At 37.3% G+C, this 25223-nt stretch overlaps 1 protein-coding gene across 4 annotated transcripts in view; it reads right to left on the bottom strand.

Annotated features, from left to right (window-relative positions):
- The window catches only part of plcb4 (phospholipase C beta 4), a 66210-nt gene that overhangs the window by 37106 nt on the left and 3881 nt on the right, over window positions 1-25223 (bottom strand). For all 4 annotated transcript variants that reach the window (XM_023348337.1, XM_023348334.1, XM_023348335.1 and 1 more), the window contains 2 exons: window positions 20909-20954; window positions 5405-5471 (listed from right to left, as the gene is read on the bottom strand). The gene's annotated coding sequence lies outside the window, so the exon portion shown is untranslated. The remainder of the gene's footprint in view (window positions 1-5404; window positions 5472-20908; window positions 20955-25223) is intronic.

Raw genomic sequence — 25223 nt, forward strand, 5'->3', positions numbered from 1 at the left:
AGTTGACAGGATGTTTAACAGGTACAAATATATTTTCCTGCAAATTGTTTAAACTTACGTAGGCTTAGATGTCGGCCACGTTTCTTGTTTTAACACTTTCTGATGCTTGCAACACTTTTCTAAATGGGACAGAACCTACAAAGACAGGATAAGTTATGTAAAACAATAATATTACACTTGATCAAGCATCTTACAGCTTTTTAAATCAGAGCTTAAAAATCTGTGTTTTTACAAAGATAAAATGAGGACTAGTTTATAAACTTTTTGATGAAGAACTACAAACAAAAAGTTTGAAAAAAAAAATGCTTCTCTTAATGAAATGGAAAAGAATATAAGCACCCTTTGAATGTTGAACCCTGCCTGCATGTCTCAATACTTTCACTCTTTCTTGGGGACTTTCCTGTCAACCGCAGCTATAAGTGGCTACTTTGCAGCGTTTCACAAACAGTGAAGCTTAATTAAATCGACTTTTAAGGAATCTGAGATGAATCTAAATCAAAACATTGCTGAAGAGTTTACTACTGTGCAATGGCAAATAATGCTAAACATTAACAGTGTAATCAATGTCCTAACTAGGACTTAGACCCAGTCTAAAATGTGCTCTTTCCTACACTCAGAGGAAAAGTACAGTATGAAAACATTTAACTCAAAAATTGATTGCATTGTTAAGCTACTAACTTTTACTATCAGGATGCTATTCAATAATATTGCAGTTCATAACTGTCCCACCAGCCAACGGGCAGGTTTAGGTAAACTGACTTTCACTTCACTCGTTATTTACCTAAAACCATCATGTCTTTCCTCAGTTTTCTTCTGACATGAAGCAGAAGGTTGTCTGATTTATTTCAGATGTGAAGTAAACTCATTACTCAATGAGACTAAAGAACTTTCTTACTGTAAACATATGAAGAATAACTTATTTGTGCCAAGACACAGACACACACCTCCAAAAAGCAACAACTTTGGTAGCACAAATGTGGAAGGAGTCAGATTTAGGGATTAAATCTAGATGCAATGGGTTTCATGTCTTTATAAATGCTAATATCCATCTCATATAACAATGAAGGACTTTACAACTTTATGTTGAAACATGTTCTGCTCATTTATTTCATCTTGTGAGCCAATTGTCTTGCTAACCGATATTCTTTGTTAAAAAACAGAGACGAGTGCCTCAAGAAGCATGGGTAAGACAAACAACAAGCTGAAGATGATGGAGGCAGGAAAAATACACACACTATCCAACTATAAATGAACATAAGTAAAATTATCACACACTTCAGACTGGGACATGCTGTGAATGTGGAGGAGTTCATCAACCTCAGGTTCAAGCATGTCAAGCAAGGAGCACTAATGGAGAGCAAAGTATTCACACTGTTATGATGCCCTCCTTTCTAACAACTTTGTTGTTCATAATATAGAAAATGCATTTTGTCTAATGAGTGATAAGCATATCTGCAGTCTGGAATAAGTTTGCACAAAGTCTTGTTGGTTCTGACAAAAGTTAGTCAGGAGTTACAAAATTAGGCAAGACCTGTTTGTGAAAGGTAGTTATTTTATTAGATTATTAATTGGGTTTACTGAACTACAGTCTATTAATTAAACATTTGTATTCAGTTTGAACTAAAATGTGCCCAATATGTGTATTTGAAACATTTTTGATTGATTGAAATGATTCCTGATGTTATGAAAGTAATTTAAAACACAACAATGACAAGGAGTGTTTATTTTAATCTTAATTTTAAATTTCATCCAAAGCACAGTAAAGAACACAATAAGTTCTCCCTAAATACTAATTACTAACATTACCGCTCACCTATTGGGACTTAATTAGAGGTTGGGGACACATATTAAGCTCCTAGTGGGATGTATAAATCCCCGTTGCTGTAATTAACTTCTATATTAGGCTATGCACAGCAGGAAAACAGGATAACTTACCGTATATCTCCCACATCAAAAGCCAAAAAAGTTTGAAAACTACTAAACCTTTAAACTCTTGCATCCCACAATGATCAGCAAGTCTTGCATTGCTGTTATTATGAAAAGTAATTTCATCTGAAAATTTTGTTATTGCTTTTAGCACAACGCAATACAGAGTAGCAAAGATGTACTTTTCCATCTTTCCATCTAGCACATTGGCTTATATTGCTATATTGATCAGTCATCTTATATGGAGGCTGATTTAAAGCTGTTAGCAACAGAGAATCACAGAGAATCCTCCCCATTGTTTCTATTGGATGTGTTGTCATGATTTCATTTGCACCTTCTAATACCATATATTAGTCATGGAACGGTGACATACCGTGTTAACGTGTTTCTTCAGAGACCTAACTAGTTACAAGGATAAATAATAGTAAAACAAAAAAATTGGCTGAGGCTGGTGACCATCTACCACAGGATAAATAGTCCTCTATCCTGTGGTAGCAGTGGTAGAAGGGTTGAAGCTAAAATTATTAAATTACTGTATGTTCACAAACAACACTGGTGGTTCCTCACTGCTGCGGCTGCCAACTCCAGCTTGAGGTGTTTTGTCCAAGTTGTGGTATACACTGTGTTGTGTCCTCGGTCTCAGGTTTTTCCCTTCTTTAAATCTAAAATCCTAATTTCTAAATAATAAATCTGAGACAAAGTGCTTCCAGCAGAGAAACTGTTTTTAGTGGATGAGGACAAATCCAACCTCTGTAATTCCAAAGAGCTTACCCACATAGATTATCTTTGGAGCAAAAGTCTGTGTTCTGGTGTCTGAAAAGGTCTTGGTTTCAGAACATTACAAATTAAAAATTACTTGAGAAACAATAAATCACCCATGATCGTGATTTATTTATGCTTCATACTTTAAATATTTTTAGGATCTGCAGCTATGATTTTAGCTGAACTTCACTGGTAACGTTTGCTGTTTGAGGAATGTGGGGACAGAAGCACTAAAGCTTTTCCTAATTTTGGAGTAAATGTGGCTTGAGATGATGATGGCAAATGTGGAGTAAGCTGTGAAGCAAGAGTTAATTTTTGGATGAAGTTAGGTAACTGGCATTTGGGAAGAGATGCTTGCAGAGTGAAAATACATTATTTCAAAATAACTAAGTTATATCATGGGGTCAGAGATGCACTGCTCCGTGAACCACTGTGCTGTGACAGGATTAGGAGGTTAGGGTTCATTTTACCGTGACACACATGCACCACACAAGGCTGGTCGAGGTAAGGTGTACCCAAATATGGTCAAAAAAATACTAGGAGACATATACACACAAGTAGGCTACAGAAGGTTCAGAAATTTATCTACAAATTATATAGATAGATGCAAATAAGTATTAAAGAGAGCTAGACAGACTACCTTAACATGGAAAAATGCTTCAAAGAAAATTTAAATTAAGAGATGGACTTCAGAGTGATAATATGGGACATTTTTGGCTTAGACTTAGTTTTCTAATCAGGATATCTATTCATAAAGGGGTTCCACAAGCAGATAATTTAACCAAAACAAAAATATGTGCAAAATAAAAAAAACAAAAAAAACAGAAGGTTGAACCAGACAGTAGGTGGACAGAAGGAGAGAGTGGGGGCTTCTAAAAATTAAGTGAGTTTGCTCATTGCCCAAATAAGTACCTATCAACAGAAAATCTGTGCCCCGCTGAGTTGTGGATAAGCAGCCAGAAGAAAGAAGCTGTGGAAATAGAACATGTCCATATAGAGAGGGAAGCCAAGGAGAGAGGAAAAGGGAAGGCCAAGGGGTTAAATGCTTCCCCAGAATGTGAGCTTTCCACTAGCATGAACCCGGTGAAGAGCGTCCCCCCCAGTCCCAGATGACTTACACCCTGAGGGTCTGCTGTGAGCATGACTGAGCACAGGCAGCTGAAAAATTGCCCCAAAATAATACAGTTTTCCATGATCTAATTGCCATGTTTACAAGTGATCTAAGCACTAACGACAACAAACATGGGAGTTTTATGAACCCTAATACAGAATTTGTCTTTTATTCCTTTCAGAAGTAGTGACTTTTTAAGTACTGGTCAAACACTGAAAGGCAAGAGGGAAAAGGAGAAAAACCTGTCTTGACAAACAAAACACCCCACAGATGTTGCGCTCCTCTTCGATGCCCCTGGTCTCCATAGCAACCCTGCCGACCAGTAATAGCCTCCAGCCCGGCCGACTGCAGTGGCGTCACGAAGACGCGCACTCACATTAATCCTCTGAATGGGATCCCAGTGTGTATTTATAGCGACACAGGGACTCGCGAGGACCCACAGGGGACACACCCAGTCCCACCACCCTCCCTGAGGCATTACCAGAGAACATCCATGTCTAAAAAAATGGACTCTGAACTCCTGTCATTAAACAGTTTGGACCAAAGAGACAGACAGACACACACACACACACAAACAGAAACACACCCTTAAAACAGATCTGCCAACTCCCATGGTTCAAGTAAACAAGCTCTGTAATTGGCAATAACAGATAGCAGGAATTAAATATTAAAGCTGGCTTGTGTTTTGTCCAGTACGTGCAAAGAACACCGATCGAAAGGGCTTAAGAAACTTCAACTCTAATCCAAGGTTCTAGCTCGTTTCTTCAAGTCAACATTTTATGCTTTTCCCATCGTACATTTCCAGTATTGTCAGGCAATTTTTAGCCAACATTAATGTAATAAGCAGAAAAGATAACAATGAATTCATGGCAGATTTTTTTTAGCTAGTTATTTTGGTGACTAGACTTTAAATGTGGACCCTTCAAAAAACATAAAATAATGATGGACATATGGATGGATCAGGAAACAATACATCACCACTGCAATATCAGTGTGTACAATATTGATATCGCAAATGAATGTATGGAGAGCAGTAATTATTGTAATATATTCTAAGTGTAATAACCGCACAGTCTTCTCATGCTAATGTAATATTTAGCCAGCTGGACAGTACCAAATGATATTGCCCTAAATGCTAAAGGTGACTAAGGCACGAAAGATGAACATAGGCTTATATTGCTTAATTAATCACAATTTTTACCAATACTATCACCATAACATTCTAATATCACAGTCCTAAATTAGCTAAATACCTTATTTTCAAACTTTTTCAGATAAGGACAGCTCCTTTTGACCTAGTATAATCCATCAGAAATACCAAACCATCAGTTATTTCCTTAAATACATAAAATCTGCTTTATTATAGGACATGTTGCATTACATTCCAACCACAGACCTCCATATACTTTCTCCACCGTCGTTGGCTATAATAACCACTTTACATCATGGCCTTTCATGGACATTAGCAAGAAATTCTGCTCCATTTTATAAAGGTGAGAGCAATTTGCAGTTCAAGACAGGCAGTGAGATGATGATTACGTAAAAGACTGAAATACACTGAGAGCATCTGCGATGGAAGCAGGAGGTGAATCTGAGAGTACTTACCAGGTGACAGACAGTGGGACAGAACACTGAGGGGAGGGGAAACGCTGGAAGAGAGCACCGGTCCACTCTAAAGAAAAGGGAGAGAAAAAAGGAATGTGTTAAGTCATTTGCAAGAATCTGATGTGCTAACTTCTTTATTAAGCTTCACTTTATATACTTACAACAATATTACAAACAGTTGCTATGCCCTCAGGGGAGAGACTCTTACACACAAGCACACTCGCAGCACTGTAATCACTGGCTCAGAGAGATTCTCCTCATCCTATTTGGCCAGAGCAGATTTTTTAATTATTCTTCTGGCCTCTCCTAAATAAACCTTTAATAGGAGGCTGGTTTCCTTAAGAAAGGCAGCCTTCATCAAACCGAGAGCTGGAAATGAGCTGGCAAATTACACAAATCGCGTCCACCTCCGCATCTGGCCTGCTGTAACTTCTGAGCGACAGGTACGCGAAGCGAGAATTACAGAGTCTGTTAAGAGCTTACTTAATAAGCAAAGGCGAAGGCAAAGTGGGGGGCATGAGAGGAGGGACACAATCTTCTTAGCAGGATAAGGATTTTCTCAATATTGGTGTTAATTTGCAGAGATCTGGATTTGGCTCTCCTGAACTCATCATCACTATTCTCCCTGGGTTTACACGAAGCAGAACCAGAAAAAGTCAGTTATGGTTTTGTTAGACAATCGCTTTGCAAGATAAACTTAGCCAGATAAACGACACTGAAAGAAACTGTAATTTTTTTTGTCTTGAAATAACCTTTGTTATTATCATTAAAAGTGAGAAAACAGTTCTGTGCCTCAATATTATTTGATCAATCAAATCAAAGCAGGTTTTATCTGAACACTCCCGAGTTACATTAATGTGACGAGATGCTCAATATTATTTAACTTTAAGGAGTACTCACTAAATTTGTTTATAGTTTAACTGTTTAATGGGTAGTTTTATCAATACATTTTGCCACAATTGGCCCTTTGAGTGCATTCATGATCTTGATGTGGCCTGGAAGAAAAATGAGTTTGACACCCTTGACATAAAGCATATTCCAAGTAAATAAAGGAAACATGGACTGCTTTCAGAGAAATACTTTGTAATGACCAGATTCATTCATATCAACCAAAAAAGCTGCACGACATATTTTATGTGAATAATGTCATTAATAACTTCTACTTTTTATAACATGCTTTCAGATGAAATAAACATGTTTAGGCCAATTGACAGGGTTGAGGACCACTACGAAACATAAATTAAATCGTACACTGTACAGCAACCTGAACTGAAACTGTTAACCCAGGTTAACAGTAGATGGTAAAAAATGGTAGAGTTTAATTAGACTAGTTTGTTTTTCTGGTATAAGCACAACCTTTAAGCCTAATGCATAAATTTGTCACAGGGTTGAGGTTGGGATCATTTCAGAAACTTAATCTCTTTCCTGATGTTTGTTTGGGAACATTGTTATGTAGGTGCCAATTACCATGATGACAACTGAGAATCATGTGCATTTGAGTGTGAATTTAGGAGAATGAAGAATATTTTATGGAAAATAAATTGTAACTGAAACCATTTATTTTGCAGCAACACCCATTAATACCAACATAATGTTACTCCCACCTCTGCACACATAACACCACCAAAACAAATCCTGCACTGTCATTAGGATCCATCATTGCAACAATAAAACTGTGATATTCTCTGCTGCAAACCCTGCAAAACCAAAACAACTTGGACTTGTTCTGGATGCTGAATCTAATTTAGGAAAACAGACCAATAAAAAGCAAGTTTCTTTTGTGAAGAAAACAAAGCTAAAAATGAAGGAATAATCTACAAAAAGTAAGCAGATTTTTATGATGTTCGCCTGCTCCTACTCCCTCTCCATTTCCTTTTTGTCTGGACCAGTCTCTCCCACAGAACATGCAAATCAAATATTCCACATGTCAAGTGGTTCCCACTAGACAAGAACTGTTCACAGGCCTCTCCAGCTAGAGCAGAGGATGGCTGGGTGTACTACTCTGCAAAAAAAAAGGTAAGCCATATTTTGTATACATGTAAAAATATAAAAATATACTCAAATAGTGATACAAATGCTATTCTGTTGCTCCCAAGGGACCAAACCGGAGTGTTGCTGAGGAGGGGACAACTACCTCACCAAAAACACATTTGGCGGCTTGAAGCTTGCTTATTTAAACAGTAATGCTTGTTCTGCATCCAGTGACCTGGCAAATTGTTTGCAAACGGCGACCTGTTGCCACAAAAAAGCCAATCATACAGATTTCTAGTGCTGAGGATTCATCATTTTTCTATCTTTTATATAATTCTGGATAGAATTTTAAATACACACACGAGCCAGATCATATTAGTGGTCCCTCTTGAAAATGAGATCTAGATCTCAACGGGGTTTACCTGATTAAATAAAGGAATATTATTAGTCATACTAATTTTGGACTTCAGCTGTGCAGTGAATAGTCTATCAAGTAAGAGAGGAGGGAAAAAAACATCTACTCATTATTTCACTCTCAACAACATGGTTTCTGGCTACATCTGCTGTTTTGACAATGAAACAACTTAGTTGGAGTTTCTTACTGACGTCACCAGAACATCTTAATGCCCCATTAAACAAGTTTTTCCGTATATTACCAATACAGAAAACCTAATAGCATGGTACTTATACAAATGGGCTCATATCTATTGCAATTTAAGCAGTTATTTGTCTGGTATAATTCACTTGCATTAGTTGGTTTTCTTGCACAAAGTCAGCTTTATCCATGGACATTAATTCTCATAAGGTCTTTATAGCAGCTAAATATCTGCTTTATCTAAAAAACACAGTTTTAGGGTGAATATCCTCTTGTAAAACCAAGTTTCAAATCTCTGATTCACCCTCACATTAAAGGAAGCTGGTTGAGTTCAGGAAACCAAATAACCACCAAGGTACACAATTATCATTAACCAGAAGATGCTGGAAGATACGTATCTCTGCCCATAAAGAAAGTTTGACATAAACATGCACTGAGAGGTTGATTACCAAGAAAAAAGCTCATGCTCCAAAGCAGATATCTTCAAGTATGACTCAAATTTTCAGTTATCCAACCTGGATAAAGCAAACATCTTCTGTAGAAATGCTATATACTTACACAAAACAATGACTGAGGTATTTGACCAAAACAAGGAATAATTTTTGCAGAAAACCAAAATAGAGCACTGTACCAACAGTTAATTACGATGGTGATAGCATCATGTTAAAGGTCTTGCAAATAGTAGATGGTATATTAAGTCAGGATGACATCTCCCAATCCTTCAACCTCGTCTCAAACACAGTTGGATTATTCAACAAGACAGTTATTCCAAACACACGTCTTAACCGGAGGCATAGCTCAACCAAGCCAACACTAAACCTCTGGAATGGCACAAAACTTAAACCAAATGAAAATTCCTGTAATATACCTACAAACAATTGAATTGTGCCAGGAAACAATTCAATTGAAATTCACAATATCCAGTCCTGCTGAAAAGAGCTGTCAAATCTTAAGCCAGAACTATCAAAAACTTGTGGTTTCTCTGCCTGTTGGTAGACACTTCTATCCAAAAATTATTCATGATCAAGATATATACTTGAGCCTCAATGTACAATTATGTTTGTGAGTGGATATGAGCAGTGATCCTTGTCCTCAGGGCTTATCGTTCTGTATGTTTTAGAGCAGGAAAAACTACAGAACAGTGGGCCTTGGGGACCAGAATAAACTCTGAATTAGTGAAACTCCTGAATTATTTAAAACTGTTTTCAAAAACACTACAACTGTATGTCATGTCATCCACCCATAAAAGGACAGTCAAATTAATTAAAATCACAAAATTAAAGTATTTTCACCCAGGATGAATTTGTGCGCAAAATTCTCATCTGAACTATATCTAACCTTTCAAGCTGAGTTAGGCTTTAAGCATGTTATTTGTGACTGATAAAAATAAGGAGATTCTGTCAAATGAAGGATTTTAAACCAAGACACTCACAGTCTAATTGCTGATATCACTGTGTCTATAGCCATCTTATAAATGTAGTTCATGGGAACTCATAAAATGTCTTTATATTTCAACAATTGCTATTCAGTAGCAAATAAAGATCCAAAGATTTAGCTACCTGATAGAATCGGTCCCTTTTCTACTGTCTGTTGTGCATTTTTAAAAGGTTCTATTCCCGGTAACACCCAGCAGTGTTGTAATAATACCTTTTGATCAGAGCAAGAGGTAAGAGTCTAGTAATCTCCCCCCTACCTTTCAGAGGATTTAAATGGCACAAACAGAGGCAGGTCTACCTTCGTCACTCAGCTCAGTAGGAGTAATACACAGGGGGGCCTGATTAAAAGGATAGCAAGCACACAAACACTGAAGTAACACAAGATGGTATGGAAAATACACAATGCATGTTGGGTAAAAATATCCTTAGAAACAAACCAATGGCCAAATGCTTCATATGCAAGATTACCGAGTGATGTTTGGCTTGAATCTGGAGAGGTTGGACTTATCGATTAAGACTTTTGACAGGATAAACAACAAGCTAATCACATTGAGCATATAGTGTATTGTCAGTATCAGTGAAACAAAGCTATTTTTGTGGTAGCAGCCAAATGTTGGCCCAACAAATGTTTTCAGCAAATCCCCTAAATATATTGGTTGAGAGTTCCCTCCAATTGAGCTTAGGGATAAAACCAGTTTTCAGATTTGCAAAAACTTTTTTTTCAAGCAAACACATTGCTTAGCCATCTAGACTACACTGTTCACACAAATCTTATAAGTTCTTCCTGCAAAATTTCTATGGACATGAGCTCAGGAATTTGTGATAATCCCTCCCAAGACCCGTTTTTTTTGCCCAAGCTTCAAATTGGTTTCAATATGGTCTTTCCCTTTTTTTTCCTGGGACCAATACACACATTTCATATAAAAACACTTTCTTCATTAAGACAGAAAACTGTCTCCTTCCAGAACTGTATAAAGACTGGGCATCTTTGTGGTGTTTTTATGTGTATATAATAGTCAGCAACTTGGATGTGGTGTGTTTAAGAGGTTGCCTTAAAAGTTTGACTCTATTGAACAGAAATGTGGTGAAATAACATATTAGATGCTGACAAAGCAATGTTACCATCAGAGCTTTCCCAAATGGTTTAAAGGGCTAGTGATCTTAGTGTATGTACATTTCTGACTTTTAAATAATAATCTTTAAAACAAAGTCAAAAAGCTTTCTGGCTTCATTCTGCGGACTTTTTTTTTTTTTAATTAATCCAAACTAATCCAAAATGAAAATAAGACATTGAATCTTCATATACTATAAATGTTAAGATATTATTTCAACTGTATAGAAGAGAAAAATGTTTATAGTGAAAAAGCAACATACGGTGAGCTACTATGTGCCATAAAAACATCTATTTTTATGTTATAAAGTCAAAGTAACTGGAATTTTCACAGCTTCCAGGATGTGTTTTATAGGCTGTTTTTGAAGTGAAGAAAACGACAGTTCAAGTGCTAACAGCATATGTTCCCTCCTCAGGAAATCAACCCAACCCAAAGTCTGACGCTCGGTTCTCTGTGGGTTTCCTCATGAGCTGCTCTGCTGCCATCAGCAGCACCTGCCAAGGTACAGAGAGGACATGATCATTTTGTCCTCCACGTCAGATATGTTCATCCTCAATACTGCTCCTTTGAGAGTCTCAGTGAAAGCACATCAAACAACATCAACCCCTTGAGCAGTGGAGCACTATGAGAAAACCCCTCCCCTTGTTTATCATGCAGCTGTGTCCCACTGAGTGGAGGGGATCTGGATGGAAAAACATCATAGGAAGCTCTGCCTGCAAATTACTAAATAATCCAAAGTGAATCTCTTAAATTCATATATTTAATCATGTTTGTTTTAAAAAATATTTATACCAAAGCTACCATAAGCAGTTTTACCTTTGACCACATCCAACTATTGCTTTTAGGCCACCAGTTTTTCAGCCAAACCCTTTTCTATGCAAATAGTTTTTATCCAAAGTTAAAAGACAACTTGAAACGGCTTAAAATTTAGTGCCAAAAAGAAGTATTTGTTCCAAAGTTGTTTTATTAAAGTGTTTGTTAAATGGAACCAAATTGGATTCAATACAATAAGGATCAAAAATACTTCACAAATGATTGGATGAATTATCTGCCTTTTGTTGTCAATCATATTTGAATTGTGCAATGCAATCGGACCCATTTTTATCTATACCTATGAGTGCTATTCACAAAGAAAATAGCACTCAATGCATGCAGGAACAATTCCACCAACTGTTTTGGGAGCAATTTGTACCAACTTTATTGCTTATTGTTTATTGCTTTTGTTGTCACTAAAGCAATAAACACAGCAGTAGCAGAAGTGACAAAAGAGAACAATAATTGTTTGAATGAAATATTGTTTTAAATTAATGATTGCAAAAGCAGGAACAAAAAAGCTTTACTAGCCCACCTCTGGCTGGGATAAAGCTGGTTTTATGCATCAACTCCATTTCCCCGTCCCAGTTCTTTGGCCTTGCACACTGTAATATCGCCTGGTTGTGCACCTCTAAATTTATTTTGCAGCTCTACATGAATCAAATACGCCACTTTTTCTAAACAAAAGTGTACAAAAAAACTAAACAAAATGGTAGGATTTAAAGAAACACAAGAAAACGTAATATTACTTTAATTTTGTACCCTGTGAATATTTAGTGAAGCGTACAAATATGCCGACTCATCATTGTCCATTTTAGTGTCTATTTTGTTTATATTAATAAAGCTTGTTCTATGAGCCAAGACTGATAGTTTATTGAACTTGGATTTAAATGAAGTGCATAAAATGTTAATCTTTTTATTTTAATTGTACTATTTTTTGACATTTTTCAGGCCTTATCGCTGATGTTTAAGTACCATCAATAATTTCTTCCAACAACACATATTTTCCTAGTCATGTTTTAAAATTTTCTGTCAACTATGCAAATTTTTTAAACGCGAAAATGTGGGAGGCTGCTGGTGGTTTACCATAGCGCCCCTACTATTGGGTAATCAGTAAATCCTAGTTTGCAGCATTCATTTTATGCAGGCAACAGTAAGGAACCCTTCGATATACTATAAACATGTACAACTAAGTATTCAAAACTGAGTTTTGTATTAATTAAATCACCAATCACTTGAAAGCTGCAGCTTACAATGGTCACATAGGTTAAAGCCTGACAAGAAACATTCTCTTATGATGTTGAGCTCACAAATTTTCCAGGAATCTAGCTATATCTCACAGAGTTGAATGAAAAGTAAGCTGCGAGACCAAAGAATGTGGGAGAAATTGAGGCAGAGTCAAGAGCGAGGTCTCCTAAGCGACGCAGACAACAATGCATGAAGAACGAAAAGCAGTCGAAAAATGACAGAGACGCACAGACACCAAAACATTTCACATACACTTTGACTTTTCAATTTTATCCTTTCTGTGTGATGCTGTCAGCAGCCAGCTCCCCTGAGGGCTAAAGAGAGACAGGCAGCCAGAGAGAGTAAAAATGCAGGCAGAGAGAAAAGGTGAGAGGGAGATTTTTTTCTGCTTAGTGAGTCATAGAGAGAGAGTTCAAGAGAGAATATTGCTTCCTTCGCCTTGGAGAATGATGGACGACTGTCCTTAACGAGGACAAAATTAGGTCGGGGTCTCTTAGGACATGCACATCTCTCACACACAGGGAGAGCACTTCTCCCTTTCCACCATTATTCTGGCTAATTAGAGGATTACATTAGCAGGAACCAATAACAGGAAGCCATTCAACCCCAGCTAATACTTGTAGCCATTAGAAGGTATAATTTGTGCTGATATGACATGAACACTGTGGAGATGTAGCCTCTGAACAGAGCTGCAGACATGCACTACTTTAATGTTACTTAAACCCTTTGCAGACCTTGATTCTCGAACACAGGATGCCCCCAGTAATTTAATTTTGGACGAGTGTGCTATATATATACTGTATACTCCAATTATGACTCTTTGCATACATGACATGATGGCAGTACAGCAACAACATTTCTGTTATATTTATGATCTGGATTTATTTTCCCTGCTTATTTAAGCTTATTTAAAAAGGTTTTAAATCCATTAAACAAGACTATTGCTTAAAGACTTGAGCTTTATACAGAGGCAGGAGTTTTAGTGAGACACTTGAAAAGCATTTGCTGTTTGTCATTTCAGCTGCTGAACGTCAGTGCTCTGCTGTTGTGCAGTAACCTTTTCATGCTTTGTGCAGAACGAAATCAGATTGCAGATGCAATTATTTTTCACTCACTATTCAATCCCAATAACATACGGCTTGTTACTCCAGACTTTACACCTTGGTATAAATCGAGAAACAAGTTGCTTGTTGAATATTTCCTATGGCATTACAGAATTGTGATTTCACCACCCTAAAAATCCACCAGCAATATAAGATAAATGTTTTTTTCCAACTTTACTAGATATTCATAAAACGGAAATAGGTCTCCAGGTTGATTCCATGTCTTTTTATCCAAATCAAGTCTGACGGCTTTTTATTGCTTTGGATTGGTGCAAACAACTGGCATAGCTTGTCTTATATGGTAATAATTACTCCATTTGTAATATAAATATACATTTACGTTCAAAACAAAAATGATAAAACAAAATTTTAACCTGATAATGTCTTATAGATTTAAAACTAACAGTAAGGTTAATAGCAAAATGTTCAGAGTGTAATAATTACACCACAATAAGTGAGGCGCAGAGAAGAAGAGACAACACATTTTGATTGTAATAATCCTTTAACAGCTTTTAGTCTGTGTGACAGGATAATCATCAAGAGCAATAAAACTTGCGAGTCTGAGGTCTTTGTTTTTACGACTTAAGTGTCTGATTCACGAGTCACTTCCTGTAGTCACTATTTATTTACTTGTTTTAGGTGCAGAGATTAGTGCTTGTAGACAACTGTATTTTTGTGAATTCAGAGAAGAATGTAGATCCATAAAAAAAATTATATTTGACTTTTCAACTGTTTGGTCACCAGACAGGGACAATCAATTGAACAGCATCGACCAATTTCTCAGTGCATATATATAACATTTAGAATAATTATCCCCACAAAAAGGGTAAAAAGCACAGAAACATAAATTGTGGTTTGAGCTGTAAAGGAATAAGTTGGGATCAGTCCTTACACTCCTAAGTTCTGAGTGTAAACGGAGTTGGTGACGTACTATATCTGTATATCTAATTTCATATGACATTATAATGTCACTGTAGGAATAATGTCCTACAGCATCTGGCAAAGTAAGATTTAAAGCACTCCTCTTATGATATACTTAGACTGTGACACTTTTCTAAACTTCGACTTACTCCCACAGTTTGTTATGATAGCCATCTAATGGATGTTAATGAGAAGCCAAGAAGACTGTTGATCGGTATATGTGAACAAGTTTTGCGAGCTGTGGAAGGAGTCCTATTGCAAATATCAGACGGTGGTTGGAAACATGTGTGTGCCTGGTTTTTCTGCATGTTTATTCTCTCTAAGCGTTTGTTTGTTTCTCTGTGTGCAATTTTTACTTTATGAAGTGTAAACGTTAAAGAACGCCTGACAAAAACAACATTAAAACTCACTTTGTCTTTCAAGAAATAAAACAAATAAGGCCATAAATAAAATCTAGTGTAAATGCTCAAGGACATTCAGCACGGCAATTTCTGCAGGAACTCCCCTCGGGGTTATTAGATCTTGCATTGAAAAAAGCGTACAATGCCTCGTACTCATCACTTTAACTTAGCCGAGCAAAACTGTATGGCGTAATTATTGTCTTGTACAGAAGTTGGCTCATTACAAATGCTGCTCTGACAGACATGCACAGATTCATGTTGCTTTCTTTTTAGCAGATGTTACATGCAAACGCTCATTTCTGTAATCAAAACTGAATCTGGGGCTCGACTTCCCCCAACCAACAGCCATCCAGCCTTAAAAATGCCAAAGCATAATCAATACAATACACACGCCATCTCTCTCTGCCTTCCCAAACAGATGGGAACAATGCTGCAGAAAGGGGAAGAAGCAACATTCCTGCTGTTTATCTAGTCATCTGATCTGGCCAGCGAGTCATGTGTCAGAGCAGAGTTAGAGGCTTGGCAGGACGCTTTGGGCCAACTCTGGCCAACGTATTCTGTTATGTTTTCAGCAGCCAAGCTTATTTTTTAATAACACCCTTTGTTATAATCTGAATTGGGTGCTCACATTCATAAATTTGTCAAAAATATCTCCCTTAAATTTAGACAATGTACAAAATCGCTGTAAATGTGCTGACTTCAATGATCCGGTGTTTTGTAAAACTGCTATTTATACGTCTTGCTGTGCATTAATAGCTATCCCACAGAGGATGGTACCAAGTCAAGTATCGCATTCTGGAGCGAAGGTCAACAGTTTAATTGGAAGTGCAAATTATGTTCACAAGTAATCCCAAAGTGGATTGAGCCACGGGTAAAGTGAATGTGCAAATTGCAAGAGTGTGTGCATTTAGCAAAAGGCAAGGGAAGAGTTCCGATGTATTTTTAGACCTGCACGTGTAGCCAAGCTCCGACTTTTATTACCACAGCATTGTTTTTAGTCCTCAAAGCCTTTTTCAGTCACACCAGGGTACTTCAGCGGTATGCTTGTGATTCAGCTAAACTAGCACTGCCAATTTTTTTTTGTAAGGAAAGAGTAAACGTTGATTTGATGACTATCGCTCCCATCTGTTGGCTTAACAGTGAGCATTTCCCCCCCTCTTTCTGTCCATGCTATTTTCATTCGTCATCTCTCTCTCTCTCTCTCTCTCTCTCTCTCTCTGTCTGTCTCTCTCTTCCCTTGTTATTCCCAATCTGCTGCAGGCTGATAGTCTGCAAAGAGTACCCTGTCATTGTATTCCCCTCACAGCCGCACTTACCCTTGCAGAGCAGACACAAGCTCTCATCATTGATCTTTCTCTGTGTCTCTGAGAGGCAAAAAGTGATGCTGCATATTTTATAATCGTCAACATCCGAATGAGTCAGGGTTGGAGCTGGATTCGATGCAGAGGCTGCTAAGTGGAGCCGAATGGAGTGGGTTATCGGTGCAAAGAGCAGGGGGCGAAACTGAGCCTTCTAGCTGTGTCACGGGCCAGTGGAACTACACATCCACGATGGCACAGTGTTCGTATCTTAGATACTTGTCAGTTCGAGTTCACAAGCCAAATGACCCCGTTAGCTATGCCTGATAATTCTTGGCATGGATAAAACTAAGCGTACATTTAGGCATTGCTGAAAATAATTTCTCCTCATCGTCGAGACTGTAATAATTCAATATTCTTGACATAATACTTTTATGAATGTATAATACTAACCGTTCAATTCAATAGTGTCACAATAAAAGCTGTTCAGCAAGACGTGTTCTTGATTCTGTCTGCTTGCACCTCTAAGTGAGACTCACAAACACATTTTCTGTCAATGTCAAGGTCTGGAAATTTATCTACGGGTGGGACAGAGTTTCAGGGGGTTGGATCTATGCAAATATTTGCAGTGCAAGATTAGGTGTGTTGACTCTGTGGCAGGTCCAGCCAACACTGATGCAACACTGCAGCTGCTGCAGATAGCACTGGCATCTCAACTGTTCAGAACGTCCCCAAGTTATCTGTTTTTATATGAAGGACTGACCTTCATTAGTGTTTTTCTCCTCTATTTCTTGAAAGTATGCATATGCCAATAGGGCTTTTCTCTTTTTCTATGGTTTTTATCACCCTAGAGAATACAAGATGTTCAGGAGTTGTTTTCTTTTCCAATAGAGAACTAGTTTTGGTTCAAACAGAAAAGGAAGAAATTAGATGGTTCTTTCTATTTCTACATAAAAGTGTGCTTGCCAAACTTTATCTGATTTTTATTAAAGTCAAAAATTTGCATTAAAGTAGATAGTGGTGGTTGATTTGTTTATATATTGAAAATGTAGGGAGTTCTCAGCATCCATGCATTGAAGGGAAGATTCCTTAACAATCCAAAATGTTTGCTTTAATGCTTTTCCCAACAAAAAGTCCGTCATTCCATTGATTTTGACAAATGATATTTGAATAATTATGCTGCACAAAAATGTGATGCTCCACTCAGACGTTTCTCTTCAAGAGTGCTGCATTGCAGAAGGATTGAGTTGGTTGTTCAGTGGGTTACAATAATAAATAGAGCTGGTTAAAGAAGCCAACAAGACTAGCAATCGCTCTTTACATTGACTCTAAAAATGCACCAGTCAGGCTTTTAACAGCCAATACCGACCAACTACACTTTTATTTCTTTTCCTAATGTATGAAAAAAAAAGAAATATGAAGTGGAAACAGAAGGAACAACCAACCAACCAACCAAAAATAAAAGCAGGTAAAGATAAGATTTGCATAGTTAGCAACAGAACAACATACCGCTTGTTTGCTGGAGATGGATGTGTTGATGTTTTTCATAAAATCGGTATTGAACCTAGTTAAATTTTCATAGCGACCTGTGTCGTGTTAACTTCACCTCCGGCAAGTGATAATAAATTCTAAAAACCACAAAAATAAATTCATACACAAAAGGTCCTCCAAATGTCTAGTTGACTTTGCTTGGATCTGTTAACGCTGAAAACACTAGAGCAACCAATAGGTTTTCAATTATTAATAAGGGATAATCAATTATAAATTTACCACTTGAAACACGAAATGCGAAAAGGGAAAACATTCACAACACGTCTTTTATGTATTTTTCATATTATGTAAAATCACATCTTTTGAGCTTTGTTTCAAGTTATAATGTTATTTCCTCATTAAAAACATGCCCAACGTGTTGCTTTAATTCTTTCATGCATGTTTGAGAAATCCTAGAATCTCCCATGGCAACCATTCAGGCGTGCCTCAGTGTTTGCTCCCACAAAGCATTGCCTATTTTCACAAAGCTCATCCTTGGAGTTGCAATCTCCAGCCGAGCTTCCTCCTCACTGAGTGCCGGAAAGAACAGGAGCTTCTTAAAGAGATAGAGGCCCAATTTCAAGCTGTCAAATTTTAAAGTCAAATTTCTTTAAAGTTATGTTTGATTTATGCAGTATTTTGTATAACTGAAGGTAAAATTGTTATTTGATTGTTCTGTAGAATGACACTATGCGTCTGCAAAACACATAATACCTCTCGTTTCACAAAAAAAAAAACTGTATTACCTAATTAAATGGGCTTTTCAGAACACAATAGATTTGAATTGAATTTGGAGTGATTTGTTTTCAGTATAACTGGATATAAATTGAACCACTTTGTCTTGTAAAGTGCCCTGCAATTAAATTAGTTATAATTTTGTGCTATATGAGCAAATCGAATTGAAAATCATTAACTAAACGGTGTTTTTGAAGCAAACCGACATGAAAACAATCCCATTCCATTTAAAGAAAAAAAAGAAAGATAAAAACATAAAACGCATCTAATGTCAAGTTCATATTAGGACTACTATTGATTTTTTCTAAAGTTTAATAGACAAACATCTAACCCATTAGACAATAAGAAGATCCGAGGTACTTTCTCAAACGATTAGTTCTAACAGAGAGCTCATGCAGCTGATTGAAGCTGCTACTGAAGGAGGCTGTTCCTTCTCTGAAATGTTCTCTGGGTTCTGCTTGTATCTGTTTGGTTAACAAGAGGCTACATCAGCCCATGTTTCAAACAAACCTCATAGTACTTTACCAGGATTTTATCTGTTAGACCAACACAAGGTAGCACATGACTGTTAACGAGGGGGAATTGTTTTTGTGACAATTCTTCACAAAAACATGAACAGTTCAGTGTGTTTATTTAGCCCCCCTTACTCTGATGATGTTACTAAATAAAAGCTAGTGCAATCAATCTATAATCACAAAATAAATAATCAACTTGTGCAATTTACATAGTGACACTCTGTAAAGGCCTAAGGTTTCTCCTACAAAATTAAAGGAGCAAACATCATGAAGAGGAAGGAATACAACAAACAGGTCAGAGATTAAGTTGTGGGGATGTTTTAAGCAGGTTTAAGGTACAAATAAATATTATTCCAAATATGAAAGACATTATGGAGCACTGGCTAGTTCAGCATCTGTATGCAGCCCTACCAAGATATAAATGTCTACCAAGCTAATGGGCCAAGTGAGGACATATTTAGTCAGAGAAACAGCCAACATGCCTACGGTAACTCTGGGGGAGCTGCAGGACCAATTGATCGGTGCATCCCTAAAATCAACAGAGAAACATGGGGCAGCAATATGCTACAGGGATGCTATTCTTTGGATAGTTTACTTGATCAGAACATCAATAGAAGTAACCCGGGGAGAAAATCTTTTTGAGGCAGAAAGCACTTACATAAATGCTCAAAAACCTTGTAAACGTTTGCACAATTTCCCCAAATGATTTACTACTTTGGCATTATTTAAGCACAACATGCCTCAAACATGTTTTAAATATTTATCAACTCAAGTAATTTACCCTTTCTACGTAAGAAGTATGTCACAATATGAAACTCTTCTGTTTGCAAAGACGTCTAAGTTATAAGATTATACCTTCAGCAAAAACACTTACAATCAGAATGTCTAAGATGATCTGTTCAATACACAAGCAAAAAAAAGTAAATAAAAATGGTATACATTATAATTGTATTCATTTTATTTATCCACCTACCCTCAGGACAGAGTTTCACCTCCATAAATGCCTATAGCAATGCACCGTGTGCTCAGGGAGAAAATATTGGCCAAATTTATCAAAAGGCCAATATATTGACCCACCTCCAGAGGAGATCCTTTTTTTTATATATGAATATAAGTTTTTTCTTTAAATAACCAAACACTGATGCAATATTTCTCTCATTCATCGCCTCATTGAAGTAAAAAGGCCACTTTCCACGAACCCAGCACGATGTGCTTAAAATAAATAAACACTCGAAGCATGTAACAATTAATCAGAAATAGCATTCATGCTACACACCATTAATGTAGATTACATCATTAATTCCAAACGCATTACAGAGCGCAATCGCGTCTCAACTTCAGCACACTGAGCTTGGCACGTGGGAGTTTACAGAGGCATACAGCAGCAACAGCTCTCATGCAACCTACTTATCAGTGCGTAATGTCTGGCAGTGGATCAGCAAATGCTGCACATCACCCTCGCATGAATGAGACAGAGAAAAATGAGCTTTGTTGCTTTCATCATTCAGTACAAATGTAATAAACAGTGTGTTGTCTCCAGCATGTTTAATGTTGAAGAGCAAAAAGCACAATAATTAGTTAATGGGGCCTCTGGAAAAGAGTGAGTAAGATCAGATGGAAAGTAGATCATTTTAGGATGAAGATCTATGTTACATCTGTATTATACATATGTTTTAATCAGATGATGACTGATGCAGACTGGGTTCTATGGTAAGCCATAATAGAACAATTAATGTTGCAAAAGTGGAAAGGAGCCCGTTAGTCAATTGTTACCAGATGGCTTGAAGCCCTAACCACGGCTGAGGGGAAATAAAACAACTTCTCACCAGTTCAGCATTAATATCCTTCAACGGGAGAGGTGCATGTCTCAGCCTGCAAGAAACAAAAAAAAAAGGGACACACTGTAAGATTCGGAGGGAGTTTCACAAATCGCATTAACCTAAATCTGGTCAAGCTTACGACCGCACTATGCAATGATAGATAGATGATGCATCCTGGTATTATCTCTTGCCAAAGAAAACACAAAGGGCAGACCTGACAGACTCAAAGTCTGTAATTCAACGTGTTTTTAACTCCAGCACTGAGTATGTCAGTCGGTGTGCCAGGCTGCTCGTCTGCCGGCCTTTTCCTCCAGCCGGCTGTCGGAGCTTGTACAGTCCCAGATCCTTTGGCAAGGTGTTAACACATCCATAAGAACAACTGGCAAATTTTTCAAGTTTCTGCTGAGGAGAAACTATGCTGATGATGCGCTATGCTGGATTTGTGCCAGTGTGCAGCATGCCAAGATTTTCACACTTATTGTGGACTGTTTATACTGATGCATGGGCATACTTTTACAACATGATGAAAACAGAATCACAATTTACAGCTCTTACTGTAAAAGAAATGTCATATTTCCTGGCAAAGACCCAGTTTTCAAGCATAATCCATACATTTCCAATAGGTTATTCTGGACCCATAGACTTGGCCCGCGCTGTCTGATATTAAATCAGATTTGATGTGTTTGGGATCACAGTCATCTTTGGAACACCCAAGTTGGTCCACGTTTCAACCATCTAGCCGATCTAAATATATGCTAAAAAAAAAAAACGTCCACTTTTTTAAAGCAGAAAATACTGGCAGCAAAACAAATCATAGCATGATGCCACCATGTCAGCAGTAATCTTAGGTGCAAAAACCACATAGCTTAATTCCTCCACACAGTTTCTGCGATTGCTGCCAAACATCTTTTGTCTTATGTGGCGTATCCATGTTCGTAGCTACAAACTGTATCTATTAATGTCTTGAAAATTCACGCTTTAATGTCCTGGCTGATTTGGTAGTTTTCTTTGTAGCTCACAGACTTTCAACAGGGTTGAAGCTAAACCGTATGGAAGATCATTCCCCAAGAATCAGTTTAGCTGTCTGAGCCCATAAAAAAAGCCTGCTTCTATGCGTTTTTATAATCTTTTGAACTTCTTGGTTTTAAGTTTCAACCATAAGGATGGAAAGGAAAGTTGATTAAGAAGTTCAAGCACAACCTCTGAGGCTCAAATATGAAAATTCAAGTGTAAATTTCTGACATATCCTTTCACTCATTGTGGCATTTAGCAAACAGAAATAAGTTTGGTGATTACCTAAAACAAGAGCAGTTTGGCATCCTTTATCTTCAGATAGTGAGAAAAAAATATGAATTTTTATTCGGTGTGTGTATTCTTTTGTTTTCAACAATATCTGAGATTTCATATTATAAATTTCACTCGGATGGTTATCCAAAACACCAACCAAACACTCAACTTTTGCATCATCTTTAAAGCCATATCTAATATGCCATTTATGTGTATGGCAAGATTCTGACCATAACTATAATTTAGTTCAAATGTATTTTATTTATTATTAGTTTATTTCTACATATATACTTATATGCATACTTAGACATTCACAAAACGCAAATTGGGAAGGCTAGATAAAACTGCATAGGATAAATATTGAAATTAACCAATAGGAGTTGTGAAAGGTGAGCCTGTTTTGACTGAGCACTCCAACTCATAAAAGAAGGAGTGCAATATAAAAACAAGGAGAGGAAATGAGCAATAGAGCATCTCCTGTAAAGTAAACTGCCATGAAGTGGAATTCAATTTAAGTACCATCAGTAGAAAAACGTCCTGGCGAGCAAATCAATAAAATGTTGGCAAGCTCACCACACAGTAACCACAGAAAAACATTATTTCTCATCTTTTACAGAGCGTATCCCTTAAAGCCATGTTATGGTACAAACTCTAAAATATCTTTCAATATTTCTCAGCTGTCTTTTCATCAGTAAACCCTGCCTCTAAGTTGTACTGTTTAGCATGTAGGCGACTCAAACAATAAGTATTGCTAATGTGATTGGCTCAGTGGAGACGGAAACAACCAAACTGCAATAATTGTTCAATCTGTACTGCTGTAAATTTGGTTAGATCGCATCACCGCCTACTTTGTTGCACTCCAATTTGATATACTGTATCTCTACCTTGATGTGCTGGAGTTATTACTTTCTCTTTACTGTACAGATGCAAGATGCATATCTGTAATCACATCAGTCAGATGGAAATTGACAAAAAAAACCAACAAAAAACCCCACAACATTTAAACTAACCAAAAGCTGTCTGCTTTGCAGAAAAAATTGAAATAACCAAATCTAGAGAAGGTCTAAAGTAAGCAAGACTTTCAGCAGATAACAGGAAGGCCGACTGGAGTAAAGCAAAGTTGAGGTTTCATCCTTTTGAGTTGTAAACGTCAGTCTTTGCAGCCAGCTGGAAATCTCAGAATTAAAGTAAAAATCAACATTCTCCAAGGGAGAAATAAAGTTAGCTGTCCTAATAATTCTACTTGCTAATATAAGATGCTAAAGGCCAGTTTAAAGGGTCAACGTTGTTACCATTTTAGCATTGTTTCACAACGTTCAGATCCTGTTTTTCCTCCGACTGCTCCCTCTCTCTTTCTCTCTCTCTCACACACACATTGTGATGTCAACTCTGCTTATGATATAAATAATTAATCAGCGCCCACATCAAGTGAAGCAAAGTAGTATATTCAAATCCAAAACACATGGAACATGATGTTCAGTAAATCCAAAACACTCTCAAAGGCATTATATACGTTAAGGAGAAGAAAGAACAATTATAATTCTATCTGCTCTGAACAATAAAAGAATATAACAAAAACACATGAATGCCCTCAGCTAGCTTTTAAGCTCCTTAGTCCACCTCTATTCATCAAAATGCCTCCCAGTCTGGCTTTAAGCCACAGGTAAGGGATTGGTATTGTGTGTGAGAGCGTAATGTTTGCCTCTGTAATCACCGGCGAAACGTTCATGTGGCAAAGTCAATATCTCTGAGAACAATTTGTTTTCCTTCACATAATCATGCCAGACTTCCACAGGTAGAGGAGGACGCACACGCTTTTGGAGGCTGGCAAGTGGGAGACCATTTTCAATTTTACAAATAATGGCTACTGACACGCTCTGCGCCACTTGATTAAAAGCCTGTTGCCGAAAACGACATTTACGACGCTCTGTAGTGCACCTGTGAGCTGCAGTTTACGAGCGGGGAATCGGGTCCCTCTGCAAATATGGCTTATGGCTCGTAATATATAGGTGGACACAGCAAATTGGACACAACATGTGGAGAAGTCCTTTAGGTGTCCTCTGCAATCGTTCATCAGTTAATTTTAGGAGCTGCCAAGCCGGGTCAAAATGACGCAGTGTGCTCTATTTGCAGAGCAAATAGACAAATGGAGTTACCCGCTACGCATTTCTGGACAAATAAGACTGTACCTTCAGCATGGGTGTGATGGAGCTTGTATGGAGAGAAGAACTCCGCTTTCTCATTAACTGAAAATTAAAACAGTGGTGGTTCTGGCATCAATAAATAAATTAATCTTCCCTGAACTACAAATGCTCCAAATAATAATATGAAACCAACTGAAGACAAACCCTAATCATTTAATTAATGCAGAGAGTAAAGATAAAAGTTAGGGGCATGTGGTCTGACGAATACATGGAAAGAATCAGACCTACAGCTGAACCAGAAAAGAGAAAATGGAATCTGCAGCACAATTTTCTCTTGTGTGTTTGTATACAAAAAAATAAGAATCAGGTGGACAGACCTTAAAAAGGTCGGTATAGGCCAAGGCCAAGAAAAAAATATTTCTAGTCATCTCTATTGTGTGTGTATAATTAAAGTGAGTAAAGTCATCTTGTTCCGTCATCCTCCCTCAAGATGATAGAGGATGTGGCGGACAATAGTTGTATTTTTTTTCAGCTATATGGAGCATAGAACGCAGCGCTGCCTCTACACCACCTGTTCCTGTGTACTGACTGTAAGATAGCAAAAGCAGAAAAAATTAGGCTCCCACATTTTTCTCACTTACAAAAAAAAAATTTATTAATTTGGAAATATTTACCTTTGCAAAATCCATGTAAAGTCATGACTTAGTCATGAAACTAAAGGAGTGACACTAATCAGTTTTAATATGGTAAGCGTTTTGAAATGACATCTGGCTAAAAGCTCCACGTAACTGCAGTGATTAATGTTGTAGTACTTTTAGAGATTGAGGAATAAGTGTTTTTCTGTTTCAAATGAAAACAGATGCAGTTTTGCTTAAAGTTTACATGTGAAT

Source organism: Xiphophorus maculatus, chromosome 15 (genome assembly GCF_002775205.1).
Source record: "Xiphophorus maculatus strain JP 163 A chromosome 15, X_maculatus-5.0-male, whole genome shotgun sequence".
NCBI lineage: Eukaryota > Metazoa > Chordata > Actinopteri > Cyprinodontiformes > Poeciliidae > Xiphophorus > Xiphophorus maculatus.